We start from the raw sequence: 20,105 nt of genomic DNA, 5'->3' as shown, positions 1-20,105 counted from the left end.
TTCATCTACCAATTCTACACAAGTTTTAGGTGAAACCTTACTAGAATTAGTGTCATTCTTCTTCTTCCTCTTGAAAGTACTAGATGCAACTGAAGGTGTAGCTTTACGCGCTTACTTCTATTTTGGTAGCCTGATTGTGACCTTCCTAACAAGTTTCTTCTTTGCTTCCACCTTTGTTTCCTCTAGTTTCTTCCTAACAACCCTCTTAAATGCTAACGGTGTGTCATCCTCTAATTCAGATTCTGCAGTAATAGGTTCAATATGAATTTCGAGATCCTTCCTCTTTCTACCTTTCTCTGGAACAACATCAATTAGTTCCTTGACATCCTTTGAGACCTTCTGCACAAATTTTCTTACTTTTCCTTTTTTTTTTCTCCCTTTTCTTCTAGTTGAATGTTGTTTCAACCTCATGAGTCTTTTGTTGTGCAGTACCACAGGGTTTCTCTGCCTCATCAATTAGTGCATCAATTAGCATTTTTGTAGAGGCATCAAGAATCTATGCATCTACCTCATAGCCCATTTCCTCAATCCAAATATTCTAGGGCCTAACTGCTTCCATGAGAGTCTCATCCTTCTTCACCATGAAACATATGTCGGTAGTGTATTTTTCTACTATATGCTCAGGTACCCTTATCCTAGACCTCGTAGATTTTTGAAATGCCTTAAAATACCCCCATACGCTATCATCTCTTAGACTTCCTCGTGCAACAATTGACTGTTTCAATTGTCCTCCTACCAGAATGTCAAAAGCCCATTGTCTTTTGCTAGAACTAGGTGAATCATTTAGAAAATATAACATTAAGAAAACTAACAAGTTCCCATATTGAAAAGTACCCTTCTTCTCACCCTTAATCTTTTCAAAGTTTATTAACAACTCAACAAGCATCCAACTACATAGGTCTAACTTTACATTATCTCTCATCATTTTATATGAAGCAAAAATGCATGAACTAGAAATAGAATTCAGTCAGTTTGATTGAGTTACCTTATATCCGATAATCATGCTACCAAATTTGATGTCTATGTCAGTGATAGCACTCACTTTCATATATCTTTTGTCAAATGTAGCACCAGTGATATTCCTCATGAAGTCATTTGAAACTTTATTGTCTAGATGTTGCCCTACCGATGGCAAACTAGTAATTGCCCAGATATCTTCCTTGGTGATTTTGTAAGGTCTGTTTAGCCATATCAATTCCCCGTGTACTTTTCCTAGTACATATCAGATTATCTCATCCTCAAACTCTGGAATAGCCAGAATCTCTGTAAACCCTAGTTCTTCAATATGTTTATATGTCAGTTTAATCTTTCTAGATTCTCCAATGAGCTCACTCATATTCATTCCCTTTATTTTTGAAGTTCCCAAGTCATGACAGTGAATATATGTCATAACATCCTCTACATACACAACTCCATCTGGAATGCACCATTGACATAAATGACTACTGGTGAAAGATACTGGATCTCGCTTTGAACATATCCATGATGGATAATCCTCTCCAATATTTGGAACATCTTCTAGAACCTCTTCCCAGGGCATATGCACTATCTTCATAAATTTTGCCTACGCTTAAGGCATCTATCTTAATTATTGGATGAGCTTACTACCGGTGCAGGAGAAACCTCTTCTACTAGATAAGTAACCAGGATAGTTCCATCTAATGATTGTTCTTCAGTCTTCCTAACCCATCTCCGAGTATGATCTGTTAGGTCCCGGAGACAACTAAGAGGGGGGGGTGAATTAGTTGTCTAATAAATTCAAATCAAAAACTTATTAACCAACTTAATACTTAATACCGGTAAGCTAGTTTAGTATGCCAGTAGATAGTGTTAATAGTAAATTGCTATACCGGTAAGAATTAATGCATGAAACATAAACACAAAGTCATCCACAACACATGACACCAATATTTGTATGTGGAAACCCTGTAAGGGGAAAAACCACGGTGGGAAACCTTACCCACAATCAGATGATACTACTGCAGATAGTAAGTGTACAAAAAGGGGTTCTGTACATGCAAAAAGGCCAACAGCCTAGAGCTCACTGCTCAATCACAAATGGGAGTCACACTAACTACAGTTGGATGGTTAAATCCAATAAGATTGTACTGCACAAAATCGCATCTTCATATGCTGAATTTAGTACCGGTGTAATGTTGATATGCTTCTACAAAAACCTAACTTCACCTTCAAATGATGTCCTCATGTATGCCTCTGCTTTATCTTGCATATACCTTCACTTAAATCTTTTTTGCATTCCACACTTGATCTTACAAATAAGATCTTACATTTATACCCTAAGACCAATTTTAGTAGGTTGGCTCTACAAGATACTACAATAAAAACATTTTACAAATAATATAATATCTGATGTAATAACCGATTAATCATGTCAGCTTAATGCATTTACAACAATAATAAATCATCTCCATAGCATGCCATGCTGATCTGGAAAAGATAAACCTATTGGTGTAACCCTAGATAACCTAGACCTATTTGCCGGTAAAAGAAAATATGCAAATATGAATATACCAATGATTATTACTTCAAAATAAAGTGTCCACATGATGTCTTCGACATTACCAAGTGTCTTCCATGTCATTCCAGGTACTGGTGAACATTATATCCTATCAGTTAATCATATACCAGTAACTGTTGCAAAGATTACTGCTTGCCGGTGAATGTTGCTGGATCTCCAAAGAAGGTGTATTTAGTAGGTGTTGACATCAATGACAAAACCATACCAAAATACCAACATGATCATTTCCCGATTTCACTAACCTTTTCTTTTCCTTTTTCATTTGATCCTTCATTACTAACCATTGGATTTCTGCTTCTACAAAACATAGCAATATGTCCAACTTCATTACATGCATAACATGCAACATTTTTCTTTTGAATTGCTTTTCTAAAACCAGTGAAATTGCTTGACCTACATTGATTAGCCATATGTCCAAATTTTCCACAAGCATATCATTTAACATTCATTCTACAATCTTCTGTCTTATGACCAGCCTTATTGCATTTAGAACATTTACCAGGAGTAGAATCAGGGCTCTGATTTGCTTTGTTTCTACATTGCCTAGCCATGTGACCAAATCTATTGCAAATAAAACATCTACCATTGAATTTATAAGCATTCAATTGTCTTACTAGTGCCTTATGGTTTTGATCATCATTAGCAATACCGAAACTCTGTCCTTGCTCCAATCCAAGTCCACTGGAATCTCCAATCTGCCTTTGTCTTTTCAATAACTCATCAAGTTGTGCTGAGTTGATCTTGAATTTTTTTTGGTACCCACTTGCAGCAGTTAAATCTTCTCTTAGTATTATCATTTGTCTCTCAAGCTCTTTCTCATTACTTTGGGATTGTACCAAATCAGTTCTTAGCATATCATTTTCATGAACCAACCTACCACATTCTTTAAATTTGTTCTCCAGAGATACACCAAGATTTTCTTCCTTTTTCTTTATGTCCTCAATCTCCTTAGACATCCTCATAGTTATAATTTGAATTTCATTCTTCATAACCATGTTCTCCTGACTCAATTTTTGACATTGTTCCTTAACCACATTTTTCTTTTCATCATCCTAATTTTGCAAAAGTTCCTTCCTCCTAGCTTGAATAGATGATAGCCTCTCTTGTAGGACAAGAATGAATTCCTTAGCAGAATTCAATTCATCTTGTAGCTTTAAGTTCTTTGACCTTTCAGCATCATAATCTTCAAGTGCCATCTCAAGTTGTTTCTCCAAAGCCGTATTCATAGATTTAGGATTCAGGATCTTCCTCAAGCTGTTAAACTTCCTTTGAGGCACAAGGCTCTGGTACCAATTGTTGGAAACCAATAACAATGAGAGGGAGGGTGAATCAATGTTATACCATAATAGTAGATTTTAGCTTTAACAAAACATTCATATAACAACTGGTATACTGGTATAAACAGAATTGAAAGAAGTCAAGCAACCAATAAGCCAAATAGATAAATGAGAATCATAACACACAGATTTGTACATGGAAAACCTCAAAGAGGAAAAACCATGGTGGGATTTGTGACCCACAATATCAATCCACTAGCCATATGAAGAGATATTACAAAATATGAAGGGCCTACACTTGCAAGAAGGGTTACAGCCTAGAGCACACTGCTCAATCACAATAGGAGCCTCACTGAATACATAAAATTATAGACAACAATCTAGAGAAGTGAGAACTGCTGGGATAACATCTTTTATGCCAAAATACAATTCTAGTTTAAGCTCTTTATGTTCCAGTTAGAAACCCTAAACCCCTTTATTGAACCCTTACAATAAATTCCTCATATACATAATCTTCTCTAATATATTTCACATCATTATCATAACCTCCTATCTCATGTCTATCTACCTACATTCCTATATTTCAAATGATCTAATCAAACTAACCTATATACCCTACATAATTTTATGTCTTATGTCGGCTTACAAAGATATATACAATATCAGATTACATGTCGGCTCAATAACATAAATGTACAATAATTAAAACAAATTGTCGATGCCAGATCCAAGATGTGTCGGCCTCCAATAACAATAACCTTTACTATACCATGTCGGCCTGTATTTCCAATGACCAAAGAAATCCTCCTGACCTATTGGTGTTGGTGTAGAATATTGGAAGTGCCTACCAGTACGCCATAGAATCAAAACATGAAGATGGAACACAAAATCATGTTGCCATCAATGACAACATAGTAAAACCAACCAAAACAGTGTTAATTTCCAACACAAATATTGGTGTTATGGTTGCATGGTTATTTGTCTTGTGTTGCTGCACTTTACTTTCTTTCTTATTCATCCATTGGTTGAAGAATAAGCATAACAAGTTTTAAAATTGTAGAACACTCATTAAACCCACCCCCCCCCTAGTGTTCATTGATTCCAACAGACTATTCTACAAGAGTATCTAGATATGAGGAAGAGATGAATGAAATGTAAGAAGAAGAAAGAGATCTTGATGAGCTTCAAGCACTTATTGGCAAGAGATTGCCTAAACGTTCTAGTAAGTATAAAGGAAATTTACCTCTTAAATGTTTTTCATGTAATAAGATAGGACATTTTGCATCAAGGTGTCTAGAAAGAGATAGAAATTGTACGAAGCCATTTAATCCTTATGTCTAAATATCAAATTTGTTGCTAATGAAGGTGTGACAAATGATGACTCTAATAAGGGAAATTCAAGGGATTAATTTGTGTGCATTGCTATAAAGAAAGATGATCTAGTAACTACAGATTCTACAAGATGCATTAATAAGGAGAAAGACCTAGCTACTAAAGTTGAAGACAAAGATCAATGGGTAATTGATAGTGGTTTCTCTCATCATATGATAACCGATAATGAGTAAGTTTATAAATATGGAAAATTATGATGGTAGTGTGGTAAGATTTGGTGATAACAAATCTTGTGTAATATGTGGTAGAGGTTCTATTTCTCTTGATAGTAAGCATAATACTGATGGTGTCTTATATGTTGAAGGTTTAAAGCATAATATTTTGAGGGTTGGTCAGATGGTTCATAAGGAATATAAATTGCAATGCAAGAATGAAAAATGTAAGATCTTGAGTAGCTCCAAAAATGAGGAACAAAGTCTAAAGGCAATATGTTTCACTTGAATGGTGGTGGTAAAAGTTGCTTGATTGCTGAGATTGATGAAAGTTGGTTATGGCATACAAGGATGAGTCATGTAAAGTTTGATTTCATGGTTAAGATAAGTTATACTCAAGCTGTGAGCAATCTGCCTAAGTTAATAAATCTTTCTAATCCCATATGTAAGGAATGTCAACAAGGGAAATAGACAAGAGTTACTTATAAGATAAACTAGTATAATTCTAATAGATTTTCAGATCTTGTGCATACTGATTTGTGTGGTCCTTCTTGAGTGAGAAGCTTGCAAGGTGAGGGGAAGTGCAAGGTAATGAGTTACAAATTCATGGAAGTCTACACATTGGAAAACACACTCTTAGAAACGGGGGCCCATTTTCAAAAAATGGGGGCCCGTTTATACTTCGGGCCCCCAAGCCAAAAGGTAATAAGGTCCTGAGGCAAAAATAAATGGGCCCCCATTTTTTCTAAAATGGGGGCCCTCTTTCAAAAACAACGGGGGCCCATTTTTTAAAAATGGGACCCCATTTCTAAATCGTATTTTACCCCTATTTTCGGGCAATTTTTGTCATTTTCACCCTAGAACTGAAGTGAGAAAAGGAGATAAAAAATGGCCCCCCATACTATGGACTCCATTTCAAGCCTCCACCACTATCCTAGGCACACATTCAATCATCCATTTTCACATTTTCTAATTTTCTTGTATATTTTTCCTGTTTTTTGAGTATTATTTAAATTTTTTTGGTATTTTTTTAGTTTTTTTTTAAAGTAGCCTATAATTAAATTTGTTTTTCTATTTGTAAATTCTAAATTTTGATCTAAAATATTCTTCAACAGTTAACCCTAAACCCTAATCAACAAATTTACAAATCAAAACCAAATCTAGATAGTTAACAAAACAAAATATCAAATTTACAAGATAGAAGATATCTCAAAAACATCAAAACCAAAACCGAAACTAAATGGAAATCAAAACGAAAGCCAAAACTAAATCGAAATAAAACTGAAATTAAATGCAAATCAAAACCAAAACCAAAACCAAATTGAAACAAAACAGAAACTAAAGGGAAATCAAAACCAAATCCAAACCAAACTGAAACTAAATGGATGTATCAAAAACCAAAACAAAAACAAAATATTCATTAAGAATTAGCCATTGACATAGTTAAATTATTATAGTTTTAATAACTATTGTCCTATTATTCCATGACATGACATAATAGGACCAATTATGGACTTGTTATGGCATGTCATGGCATAATAGGACATATTATGCCATCATGTCATATTAAGGCATGTCATGGCATAATAGGAATATAGTAGGTCCTATTATGCATGGCACAATAGGACACATTATGCCATGATGGAAAATTATGTTCCTATTATGCCATGTCATGGTTTGATAAGACCAACTATGGACCTATTATGCCAACACATTATGTCATGATGGCATAATATGTCCTATTATGCCATGACATTGCATAATAGGTCCATAGTTGGTCATGTCATACCATGACATGGCATAATAGGACCTATTATGCTATCATGGTATAATAGGTTCTATTATGCCATGAAATGGCACAATAGGATAGTTAAATATTTCTAGGAATTATTTTTTTAGGTATTGGGCCTTTCAACCAATAAATAAAAAAATTTAACCACTTCTAGCAAGCCACCATTCCAACTCTTTAAATTGAAAATATGTACCAAAATTGTTCTTAATCCTCATTAAGCAATACAAAAGTTACCACTATTAGTTATTGGTACCTTTCTAGTGCTTTGGATCATTTTTAGGTGACCATGTCGCCTTTTGGGGTATTCTAGTGGGTTATGGGAAGTCAAAAAAATAGGCGAGATGTTTTAAATTTCATGGACTAGACAAAATCCATAGTTAAAACCACAATTTGAGCTACTAGACATTGGGGTTTAACTAAAAATTTATTTTAGAAGAGGGAAATCCAAATGTATAACCTATTACAGTAATTAACATTACTCTTCAAATTTTAGATATCAAAGTTTAGGCTAAGGTTTATGTCATGTCATGGCATAAAGGTCCTATTATGGTCCTATTATGCCATGTCATGGTATAAAAGGACCAATTATGGACACATTATGCAATGTCATGGCATAATAGGACACATTATGCAATGATGGCATAATAGGACCTATTATGCCCTCATGACATAATAGGTCCTATTATGGCATGACATGATATAATAGGACCAACTATGGACCTACTATGCAATGATGGAATAATATGTCCTATTATGCCATGACATTGCATAGTAGGTCCATGGTCCTATTATATCATGTCATGCCATAATAGGACCTATTATGTCATGAGGGCATAATAGGTCCTATTATGCCATGACATTGCATAATAGTCCACCTATTATGCCATAATAGGACCTATTAAGCCACAACATGACATGATTTTCTTGAATTGCCAACTTCATCATCTAATTCATCTCCAACACTGAAGTGCTAACTCGACATGTTTACTAAGTATGATAGGACCAATTATGGACCTATTATGACATCTCATGGCATAATAGGACCTATTATATCATTTCGTGGCACAATAGGACCTATTATGGCATGACGACATAATAAGCTCTATTATGCAATGACATTGCATAACAGTCCACCTACCTATTAAGCCACGACATGACATGATTTTCTTGAATTGCCAAATTCATCATTTAATTCATCTCCAACATTGAAGTGCTAATTAGACATGTTTAATTAGTATGATAGGACCAATTATGGACCTATATTATATCATTGTTGGTATTATGGATGTGTTGCATTGGTTTTGTCATTGATGTCAACACCTATCAATACTTGTCAACACTTATCAACACTGGAGGTCTTTGGTTATGTTCACTGGCATGTTCAGTGACTTATGCAAAGTCACCAATATTTGGTTCACCAACATGTTATATTGTTCACCAGCATTGAGGATGATCTATTATCATCTAGAGATTACTTGGTTATGTTGAAGACATTGTTTGGACACTTGGTTTTGGTGATTTGGTTTTTGGCCTAATCGAGTTTGCATATTTGCTGCTACCAACAAATAGGTCTAGGTTATGGACTGGCAAGCGTTATCTATTCCAGATCAACATGACATGTTATGGAGATGATCTATTGATTGGTTATTATTGTAAATGCATTAGGCTGACATGATGCATCACATATTTATTAATTTATAATTGATTTAATTATAATATTCTGAGTGAGCCGACCTACACATTTGGTCCTAGGTTTCGGTATATATGTAAGATCTCATTTGTGATATTATGGAGAAGGTGAAAAAGGGATGTAGTAAGGTATATACGAATATAATAAGAGATATACATACAAACATCATTTGAAGATTCAAGGTATGAAGAAGACAATCAGAGCTTAACCGGTACTGAATCCAACATATGAAGATGCTATTCTAAGAAGCACATTATCATTGGCTTTAACCATCCAATTGTAGTCAGTGTGACTCTTATTTTGTGATTGAGAAGTGAGCTCTAGGAAGTTGGCCTTTCTGCATGTGCAAACCCCATTTGTACACATATACTATCTACAGTAGTATCATCTAATTGTGGGTAAGGTTTCCCATCGTGGTTTTTCTCCTTACAGGGTTTCCACGTACAAATATCTATGTTATGTGTTGTGGATGTTATTTGTCTTTTTGTTTCATGCATTAAACTTTAACAGTATTGTTATTATCTGTTAAACTGTCAACGGGCATTAAGTTCGGTTTACCGGTTTTATGCAACAAGTTTGATTAAGTTATTTTTGGGTTGAAATTAATAGACAACTGATTCACTCCCCCCCAGCTCTCAGTTGCCTCCGGGTCCTAACAATTGGTATTAGAGCTACATACTCTTTTTCTAGAAGTTTAACAACTTGAGGAGATTCTATGGCAACTAACTATTTCAGGAAGGATAGTCCGAAGCTTGATTGAACTAACTATGGTATATGGAAGATCAGAATGGAGACACATCTGAATTGCAATGGAAGAGACGTATGGGATGTTACAAAGAATTGCTATGTTTGTCCTACATGGAGTCAACTAAATCCTCCTAACTTGGCTAAAGATCAGGAGAATGATTGCAAAGCAAGAGAAGTACTTTTGAGCGCATTCTCAGATCAGCAAATCATGGGATTATCAAACTGATCTATTGCTAAATCTATTTGGAACAAATTGGAGACATTGAATGAAGGTGATACCACTGTCAAAATTGCAAAACTAGAGTGCTTCCAGGTCAGGTATGAAAATCTTAAAATAGAAGAAGATGAAATGATTTCTGCTTTTATGGAAAGAGTTAATGAAATTGTTTTGGGTATACAATGTTGTGGAGGATCCTTAAGTGAAGATGAGATCATTTCTAAAGTTTTAAGAGAATTTCCACATGCATACAAAATGAAAGTAACTTCTATTAATGAATTGAGAACAATGCCTAATACATCAATATCTAGAGATACCTTGGTTGGAAAACTTTCATCTTTTGAACTTGAGGAATTTGGTCCTGTTGCTACAATTAAGACATATTTAGCTTTCAAAGCATCATCATCTGAAAAATCTGATTGGAAAGCCCATATGCAAGAGAACTTGAAGACATCAGGAGAGAGAATGAAGAATTGGAAGAGCTTGAAGCACTATCTGCAAGGAAAATACCTAAAGGTCTAGTTGAAAGTAAGTATGAAGGTAAAGCACCATTTAAATGTTTTAACTACAATAAAATTGTTCATATGGCATCTAAGTGTCTTGATAGACATGCAAGATTGAAAGAAGAAGCTAAAAGAACATACAAGCCTAACCCTGAATATCAGAGATACTTAATTAAAAAGAATAGAGACAAATCATGTTACTATGTTGATGAAGGAGTTACTGATAATTCTGATGAGGAACCAACAAAAAATGGATGGGCTTTTGTTGCAATAACAGAAGAACAACTAACACCTACTATACAATCAATCGAGCAGACCCTGGCAACAAAAAATGAAGAAAAGGATGAATGGATCATTGATTTTGGATGTTCACATCATATTACTGGTGATAAAAGTAAATTATTAACCTTTCATGAATACAATGGAGGTCGAGTAAGATTTGGGGATGATAAAGCTTGTTTGATCAGAGGAAAAGGCACTATATCTTTTGATGGTAAGCACAATACTGACAACATTTATTATGTTTAAGGTTTGAATCATAATCTTTTAAGTGTTGGTTAATTAATTGAAAAGGGATTTCAATTACAATTCAAGAATGGTAAATCCAAAATCATGAATAGAACTAGTTTGGAAATTGCAACCGGTAATCAGACTAGATGTAATATCTTTCACTTGAATAAAAATGAGAAGACATGCTTAATTGCACATATTGATGAAAGTTGGCTATGGCATAAAAGACTTTGTCATGTAAATTTTGATTGCATTGTGAAGATTAGTACTACTAAGGCAGTAAGGGACTTACCTAAGATTGTAAAACCTTACAATCTGATATGTAAGGAATTCCAATTTGGAAAGAAAGTTAGAGCAACTTTTAAAAGTATTCTAGAGAAATCCAATAATGTTCTTGATTTAATTCATACTGATTTATGTGGTCCAACAAGAACTAGAAGTTTACAAGGAGATAGATATTTTATGCTAATCATTGATGATTATTCTAGAATGTGTTGGGTACTTTTCTCAGTGAGAAATCAGAAACTTTTGGGAAATTCAAACTATTCAAGGTAATGGTAGACAATGAAACTGGTAAGAAAATAAAATGTTTAAGATCAGATCAAGGAGGTGAATTCATATCCAAGGAATTTAATACATTATGTGAAGTGAATGGAATCAGAAGACAGTTATCAGCACCTCAGACACCCCAACAAAATGGAGTTGTGGAAAGAAAGAACAAAACTATTTTGGATGCAGCTAGAAGCATGATATCAGAAGAAAACCTACATCATGTGTATTGGAGAGAAGCAGTCAATTCAGTGGTTTACATATTCAACAAAGTTCACATCAAAGGTGAAACCGGTAAGACCCCTCATGAACTATGGTTTGGTAATACTCCTACTCTTAAATATTTCAGAATATTTGGAAGAAAATGTTATATTAGGAGAGATGATTATAATGGTAAATTTGATCCTAGAAGTGATGAAGGAACATTTCTTAGTTATTCATCTAAGAGCAAGGCATATAGATGTTTTAATAAGAGACTATGGAAAATCATTGAGAGTGCAATTGTGAAGATTGATGAATAGTTTAGAGGTAATTCAAGTTCTATGGACTCTGAACTGATAGTTGAGATAATCACAAATGAACCTACATTGAATACACCAGTACAAAATGTTGATCCAGTCATACCGACATCATCTGAGAATTCCACAGTGACTGAAGAACAGTAGAAAGTGAATACACCCAAGTATGTAAGATTGAATCACTCTGAAAGTCAGATAATTGGGAATAAGTATCAAGGTGTAATGCCTAGAAGAAGACTGTCAAATAAAGAGGTATGTCTAATTTGTCAAATTGAACCAACATTAGTTAATGAGGCATGTGAAGATAAACATTGGATTAAAGCTATGGAAGATGAATTGAAAAAAATTGAAAAGAATAACACATGGACATTGGTTCCCCGACCTAAAAACAAAAATGTAATTGGAACTAAATGAGTATTAAGAAATAAACTTAATGAAGATGGTAAGGTAATCTAAAACAAAGAAAGATTAGTGTGTAAGGGATATTCATAGAAAGAGGGAATTGATTACAATGAAACCTTTTCACCGGTAGTTAGAATTGAGGCAGTCGGACTATTCTTATCTTTTGCAGCACACAAGAACTATAAAGTATATCAAATTGATGTTAAATGTGCATTTCTAACTGGTGATCTTGAAGAAGAAGTTTACATTGAACAACTTGATAGATTTTATTTGAAAAATGACAAAGATATGGTCTGCAGGTTAAGGAAAGCTTTATATGGATTAAAGCAAGCTCCTAGAGCTTGGTATGCTAGATTGGACAAATAACTTTTGAAGCTTGGTTACACTAAAGGTTATGCTAACAGTAATCTATATTTCAAAGTGATTAATGTTGACATCTTGGTTATTGAAGTCTGTGTTGATGATATCATTTTTGGAGGAGAAGATGGATTGTGTAAATATTTTTATAATAAGATGCGGGAAGAATTTGAAATGTCTATGATTAGGGAGATAAAATTCTTTTTAGGATTGCAGATTTCACAAACTGATAAAGGTATGTTCATTTATCAATCTAAGTACTTGAAAGAATTACTAGAGAAATTTGGTATGGAAAACTCTAAACCGGTAAGTACTCCTATGAATACAACTAATAAACTATCATTGAAGGATGAATCAACACCTGTTAATCTGATAAGATATAAATCTATGATTGGAGGTTTACTATATTTGACACAAGCAAGTCCTAATATTATGAATGAAGTATGTATTGTTTCAAGATTTTAGAGTAATCCTAAGGAAAATCATGAATCAGTAGTGAAAAGGATTTTTTGGTATCTACAAGGCACAACAAATCTTGGCCTATGGTATCCTAAAGATAAAAATTTTGATTTATGTGCATACACAGATGCTAACTGGGTAGGAGATGTAGATAAAAGAAAGAACACCACCAGCGGAGCATTCTTTCTTGGTATCAGATTGGTTTCATGGTTGAGAAAGAAAAAGAGTTGTACATCATTATCTACAACAGAATCAGAATATGTTGCAACATCAACTAATTGTACTCAAGTACTATGGATTAAGCAAATGTTGGAGGACATAAAAGTAAAATGCAGAGAACCTATAATCATTTACTGTGATAATATGGTAGAAATTGATATATCCAAGAATCCGGTATTTCACTCTAAAACTAAACATGTTTCTATCAAATTCAATTTTCTGAAAGCGAATGTTGAAGCAAAAGAAGTGAAATTGGTTTATGTGAATACTAAGGAATAGATTGTAGATATCTTTACTAAACCTTTACCTAAGGAAACTTTTGAATATCTCAGAGAGCATCTTGGGGTAATACCCTCACCGATAGAAACTTAGATAGTTGAAGCATGGCATCAGGCTGATAGGAATTAATAGAGAAATCTTTTTCTAGCTTTGATGGAGGAGAGCTACTTCTAAGGGGGAGTAGTTGGATAAGTTGGTATTTGTAATTAGTTCTATATATCTGGTTTTTGTATTGCTTTGGAATTTTATGTCAAAGGAGGAGAGATATCTATGGAAAACACATTATCTTTTGGGGAGAGATTATTCCTAGGGGGAAAATATTATGTATTTTTAATTTTGGTAATTGATCTCTTTGGGAGATTGTTGGTTTTTGGTTTTTGGCATTTCTGCTTTGACACTTAGATGGTTTTTCCTTCTTGTGTTGCCATCAATGACAAAGGGGGAGATTGTTGGTATTATGGATGTGTTACATTGGTTTTGTCATTGATGTCAACACCTGTCAACACTTGTCAACACTTATCAGCACTCAAGATCTTTGATTATGTTCACCGGCATGTTCAGTGACTTATGCACAGTCGCTGGTATTTGGTTCACCGATAGGTTATATTGTTCACCGACACTGAGGATGATCTGTTATAATCTGGAGATTACTTAGTTATTTCAAAGACATTATTTGGACACTTGGTTTTGGTGATTTGGTTATTGGCCTAATTGAGTTTGCATATTTGTTGTTACCGGCAAATAGGTCTAGGTTATGGACCGACAAGCGTTATCTATTCTAGATTAGCACAACACATTATGGAGATGATTTATTGATTGGTTATTATTGTAAATGCATTAATCCCACATGATGCATCACATATTGATTCATTTGTAATTGATTTAATTGTAATATTCTTAGTGAGCCGACCTACACATTTGGTCCTAGGTTTTGGTATATATGTAAGATCTCATTTGTGAGATTATCCAGAAGGTGAAAAAGGGTTGTAGTAAGGTATATATGAATATAAGCAGAGCTATACATGCAGACATCATTTCAATATTCAAGGAAGGTATGAAGAAGACAATCAAAGCTTAACTAGTACTGAATCCAGCATATGAAGATGCTATTCTGAGTAGTACATTATCATTGGATTTAACTATCCAATTGTAGTCAGTGTGACTCTCATTTTGTGTTTGAGTAGTGAGCTCTAGGCAGTTGGCCTTTCTGCATGTACAGATCCCATTTGTACACACATACTATCTATAGTAGTATCATCTGATTGTGGGTAAGGTTTCCCATCGTGGTTTTTCTCCTTACAGGGTTTCCACGTACAAATATCTGTGTTATGTGTTGTGGATGTTATTTGTCTTTTTGTTTCATGCATCAAACTTTACCAGTACTATTATTATCTATTAAAGTGTCAACCGAAATTAAGTTTGGTTTATCGGTATTATGCATCAAGTTTGATTAAGTTATATTTGGGTTGAAATTAATAGACAACTGATTCAACCCCCTCTCTCAGTTGCCTTCGGGTCCTAACAATCATGTCATGGCATAATAGCACCTATTACGTCATGATGGCATAATAAGTCCTATTATGCCATGACATTGCATAATAATCCACCTAATATGCCATCATGGCATAATGGCATAATATGTCCATAATACGACCTATTAAGCCATGACATGACATGATTTTCTCGAATTGCCAACTTCATCATCTAATTCATCTCCAACACTGAAGTACTAATTCGACATGTTTACTTAGTATCTAATTCATCTCCAACACTGAAGTACTAATTCGACATGTTTACTTAGTAAATGACCACTTAAAGAGGTTACCATGTAATATATTAGTACTATTCCAACACAAAGTACTAATGTAACATGTTTACCAGAACTGTGACTTAATTATTTATTATATAAATTACGTTATATATCTTGATCTTATTTTGCTTTTTTTACAATTTCATGTATGGAATATTTTAGTTGATGCATTTCACAAGAAATGAATGCATTAAATTGAATATATAATAGATTTATGAAGTTTCATTGAAATTTTTTATTAAGTTTTGTGCATAAATTTTATATTTAAAGATTCAATTTTATGTAAATATATAATATTTTTTAAATTCAATAAATTATATTATATTTCATGTGTATCTCATTCAATAACATAGAAATGTTACTATTTAAAATTGCATAATAGTCCACCTATTATGCCATCATGGCATAATTGGTCCATAATAGGACCTATTAAGCCATGACATGACATGATTTTCTTGAATTGCCAACTTCATCATCTAATTCATCTCCAACACTGAAGTACTAATTCAACATGTTTACTTATTATGATAGGACCAATTATGGACCTATTATGCTATGTCATGGCATAATAGGACCTATTATATCATGTCATTTGCATAATAAGGCCTATTATGTCATGACATAATAGGACCTATTAGTCCATGACATGACATGATTTTGTCGAATTTCCGACTTCATAATCTAATTCATCTCCAACACTGAAGTACTAATTTGACATGTTTAGTTAGTAAATGACCACTTAGAGAGGTTACCATCTAATATATTAGTACTATTCCAACACAAAGTAATAATGTAACATGTTTACCAGAACTATGACTTAATTATTTATTATATAAATTACTTTATATATCTTGATCTTATTCTACTTTTTTTACAAGTTCATGTATGAAATATTTTGTATAGATTTTAATAGTTGATGCATTTTACAAGAAATGAATGCATTAAATTGAATATATAATAGATTTATGAAGTTTCATTGAAATTTTTTATTAAGTTTTGTGTGCACATTTTATATTTAAAGATTCAATAGTATGTACATGTATATTTTTTTAAGTTCAATATTATATTATATTTCATGTGTATCTCATTCAATAACATAGAAATGTTACTATTTACCAGTGCATAATAGTCCACCTATTATGTCATCATGACATAATTGGTCCATAATAGGACCTATTAAGCCATGACATGACATGATTTTCTCAAATTGCCAACTTCATCATCTAATTCATCTCTAACACTGAATTACAAATTCAACATGTTTACTTAGTATGATGGGACCAATTATGGACCTATCATGCCATGGCATAATAGGACCTATTATATCATGTCATGGCATAATAGGACCTATTATTACATGATTCCATAATAATTCCTATTATGGCATGACATTGCACAATAGTCCACCTATTCTGGCATAATAAGTTCATAATAGGACCTATTAATCCACGACATGGCATGATTTTCTTGAATTGCCAAATCCATCATCTAATTCATCTCCAACACTAAAGTACTGATTTGACATGTTTACTTAGTAAAAGACCACTTAGAGAGGTTACCATCTAGTATATTAGTACTATTCCAACACAAAGTACTAATGTAACATGTTTACTAGAACTGTGACTTAATTGTTAACTATATAAATTACATTATATAACTTGATATTATTCTAATTTTTTTACAAGTTCATGTATGGAATATTTTATATTGATTTTAATAGTTGACACATTTTACAAGAAATGAATGCATTAAATTAAATATTTAATAGATTTATGAAGTTCCATTGAAAGTTTTTATTAAGTTTTGTGCACAAATTTTATATTTAAAGATTCAATAGCATGTACATGTATATTTTTTAAGTTCAATATTATATTATATTTCATGTGTATCTCATTCAATAACATAGAAATGTTACTATTTATAAATGATTTTTTATAAAACTAAAATAGATTCTTCTTTGACATAGAGTTGTATATTGTTAGGGTTCCCACAGATACTGAGAGGGGGGGGTGAATCAGTATCTAACCGGTAATGTAATTTTCTTGAAATTGAATATGCAAAACATAAAGTAACAGTATACCAGTATGCAAGAATTAATGTAAATAACAGAATCAAAAACATCCACATGAAAAGAACACCGTAACACAAGATGTTTAATGAGGAAAACCCGATGTGGGAAAAACCTCGGTGGGATTTGTGACCCACAATATTCACTTACTGGCCAATAAGAGAATATTACTTACAATAGGAGCCTACACATGCAGGAAGGCCAATTGCCTAGAGCTCACTACTCAATAAGAAGTCACACTGACTTACAATGAGGATTTACACAAATCCAATATTCTGTATTGCTTTACAATAGCATCTTCAATGCCAGATTCAGTACCAGTTCTTGCTCTATTCTTTACATATACCCTTGACCTACAATTCGCACATTAGGTCTACCTTATAATTTTTATGCTTTTTATCCATATCCTACAAATGTCTACAATGATCTCTTTTATATACAAGAGTCATTTTACAATTTTCCAAGTTGGCTTACAATAATAAACAAAATATTACATATCAAAAATCCTGTCGGCCTCTATGTCGGTATACATATTTTCTTCTATGCCGGTGTACATCTTTTGTGTCGGTGCCATTGTAGAGTGATCTTGCTGATGCCGATGCATTGTCTTGTTTGAATAATTCTTTGCCAGTATAATGTCTTTCCAGTGCCATAGGATTGCAAGGTTGCCTGTGTGATGCTTTGCCAGTATAATGTCTTGTTGGTGCCATAGGATTGCAAGGTTGCCTATGTGATGCTTTGCCTGTATAATGTCTTGCCGGTGCCATAGGATTGCAAGGTTGCCATCAATGACAAAACCTTCAATCACACACAATGTCTCATTGGAGTGTCCATATGCCAACAATCTCCCCCTTTGGCATTTATGGCAACACTCATGAGAAATTTCAAAAGATATCCAAAAAAAATGTGTAGACCAAAAATGTTACCAAAAATGTGAGAGCTCCCCCTGAGTATGGGATCCCCGTGTTTTGAATTTTCTCATCCTACTACTCCCCCTTTGGTATCAATGACAAAGATTAGTAGATTTTGTAGTTGTACCAATTCATAACCTCAACCTTGTAGTTGGGTGGTTATTATCTAGAGAATATATCCCAAAATTAAGTTTATTCCATCCATAAACTTCTTACTATCTTTTATTACTATCTCAGTTCTGTATACTGTACCGGTGAGATGTTGCAAGTGCTCTGTCGGTGTTTTTCTTCCCCATGTTAGTGCTTCTAAGATTTCCTTCCGCGGAGATGCTAAATAGTCCAATCTTGGACTTAGTTTAGATCTCAAGAGTTTTACCTTGTTTATTATTTTCTCTTTCTCTCTTTCTAATTTGAGCAATTCTTCCTCAAAATTTGTTATCTTTCCCTCAAAAACTGATAATGTATCGAGTGAGTTAACAAAATTATCTACAAGTTTATTGATCTCTTCCTGTACCTTGCTCATCTTTTTGTCTACATCTATGGTCAAAAAGTTTATCTTACAGGTGTCTTTGTACAGAGTTTTGTACTCTTTCAATAAATTGCATAGTTCCGTTAGAAGTGTGTCAAATTCCCTGTTACACTTCTTTATTCCTTCCTCAAAGAATTTTTGTTTCTCTTTTTCTACACTTTCCTTTACAGATTCTACCTTTGTTTGCTCAAAATTTCCAGAAATATATTTACAAAGTGTATCCAACTGGCCTAAAGAATCTTTATTGTCTATATTACAATTAGGAGCTATTGATTTCAAAAATGGAATTGAATCATCTATCGCTTTATAAGCTTGTGAGCTATAATCAGTTATTTTCTTGATAGATTCAAGTAATACCTCAGTCACATTTGATGGTGACCCAACAAACTGAGTGTCAGTGGAAGTGACCATGCTAGTATTGACCTCTGGTAGGTCTATTTGTGTCTCCATCTCTTTAAGCATTGGTTTTCCTACATCATTTCTTACTAGTGGCATCTGTTCTAGAGCCTTTAGCTCTGTTGCTTTCTCTATTTGTGTGCCAGATTCCATCTTTTTCTCTATTGCTACTGCCGGTTGCTCTGTGTTTCCTGTTGCCAGTTGCTCTTTGTTTCCTTATTTATCTAGTGTATCCTTATCTACAACTATGTTGATCTTCTTAGTATCAACATTCATAGTATATAGGACTTCAGGATTAGGATTATTATTCTTTGTATCCATACCCTCAACTGTCGGTTGATCTTCAGTGGTTGTTGTTTTTACCGATGGAGTATTTAAAGGAGGTGGGGGTAAGTTGTCTCTGATCTTGATACTTGGTGGTCCACCAACTTTACCTTTCCCTTTGTCCTTCTGATATACCAGAATAGGCTTGGGATTCCTATATTCTTCTTGTTTTTCTTTTTCAACCAAGAATGTATCCCAACCATTTTTTGTTTCCTTTGAAACTTTTGTAACTCTACCTGCCATTAGTGAAATTTGCTGATGTGCAGTGGAAAAAACTGTTTGGTTGGCCTAAGCTATTAGATCATCAATTTCCTTAGGTGAGTTGACCCAGTATACTGCAAGTAATTTTTCTATTTTAATTTTCTTATCCAACTCAATTATTCCTTGCCTTCTGGCCTCAAGTCTTTTATATAGTTCATTAGGAATTTCATTTAGGACTTGCAACAAAAACTTTTTATACATGTC

The sequence above is a fragment of the Cryptomeria japonica genome, chromosome 5, assembly GCF_030272615.1.
Source record: "Cryptomeria japonica chromosome 5, Sugi_1.0, whole genome shotgun sequence".
NCBI classification, from domain to species: Eukaryota; Viridiplantae; Streptophyta; class Pinopsida; order Cupressales; family Cupressaceae; genus Cryptomeria; species Cryptomeria japonica.
The sequence above is the reverse complement of the archived record's forward strand: the minus strand, read 5'-3'. Positions refer to the sequence as shown.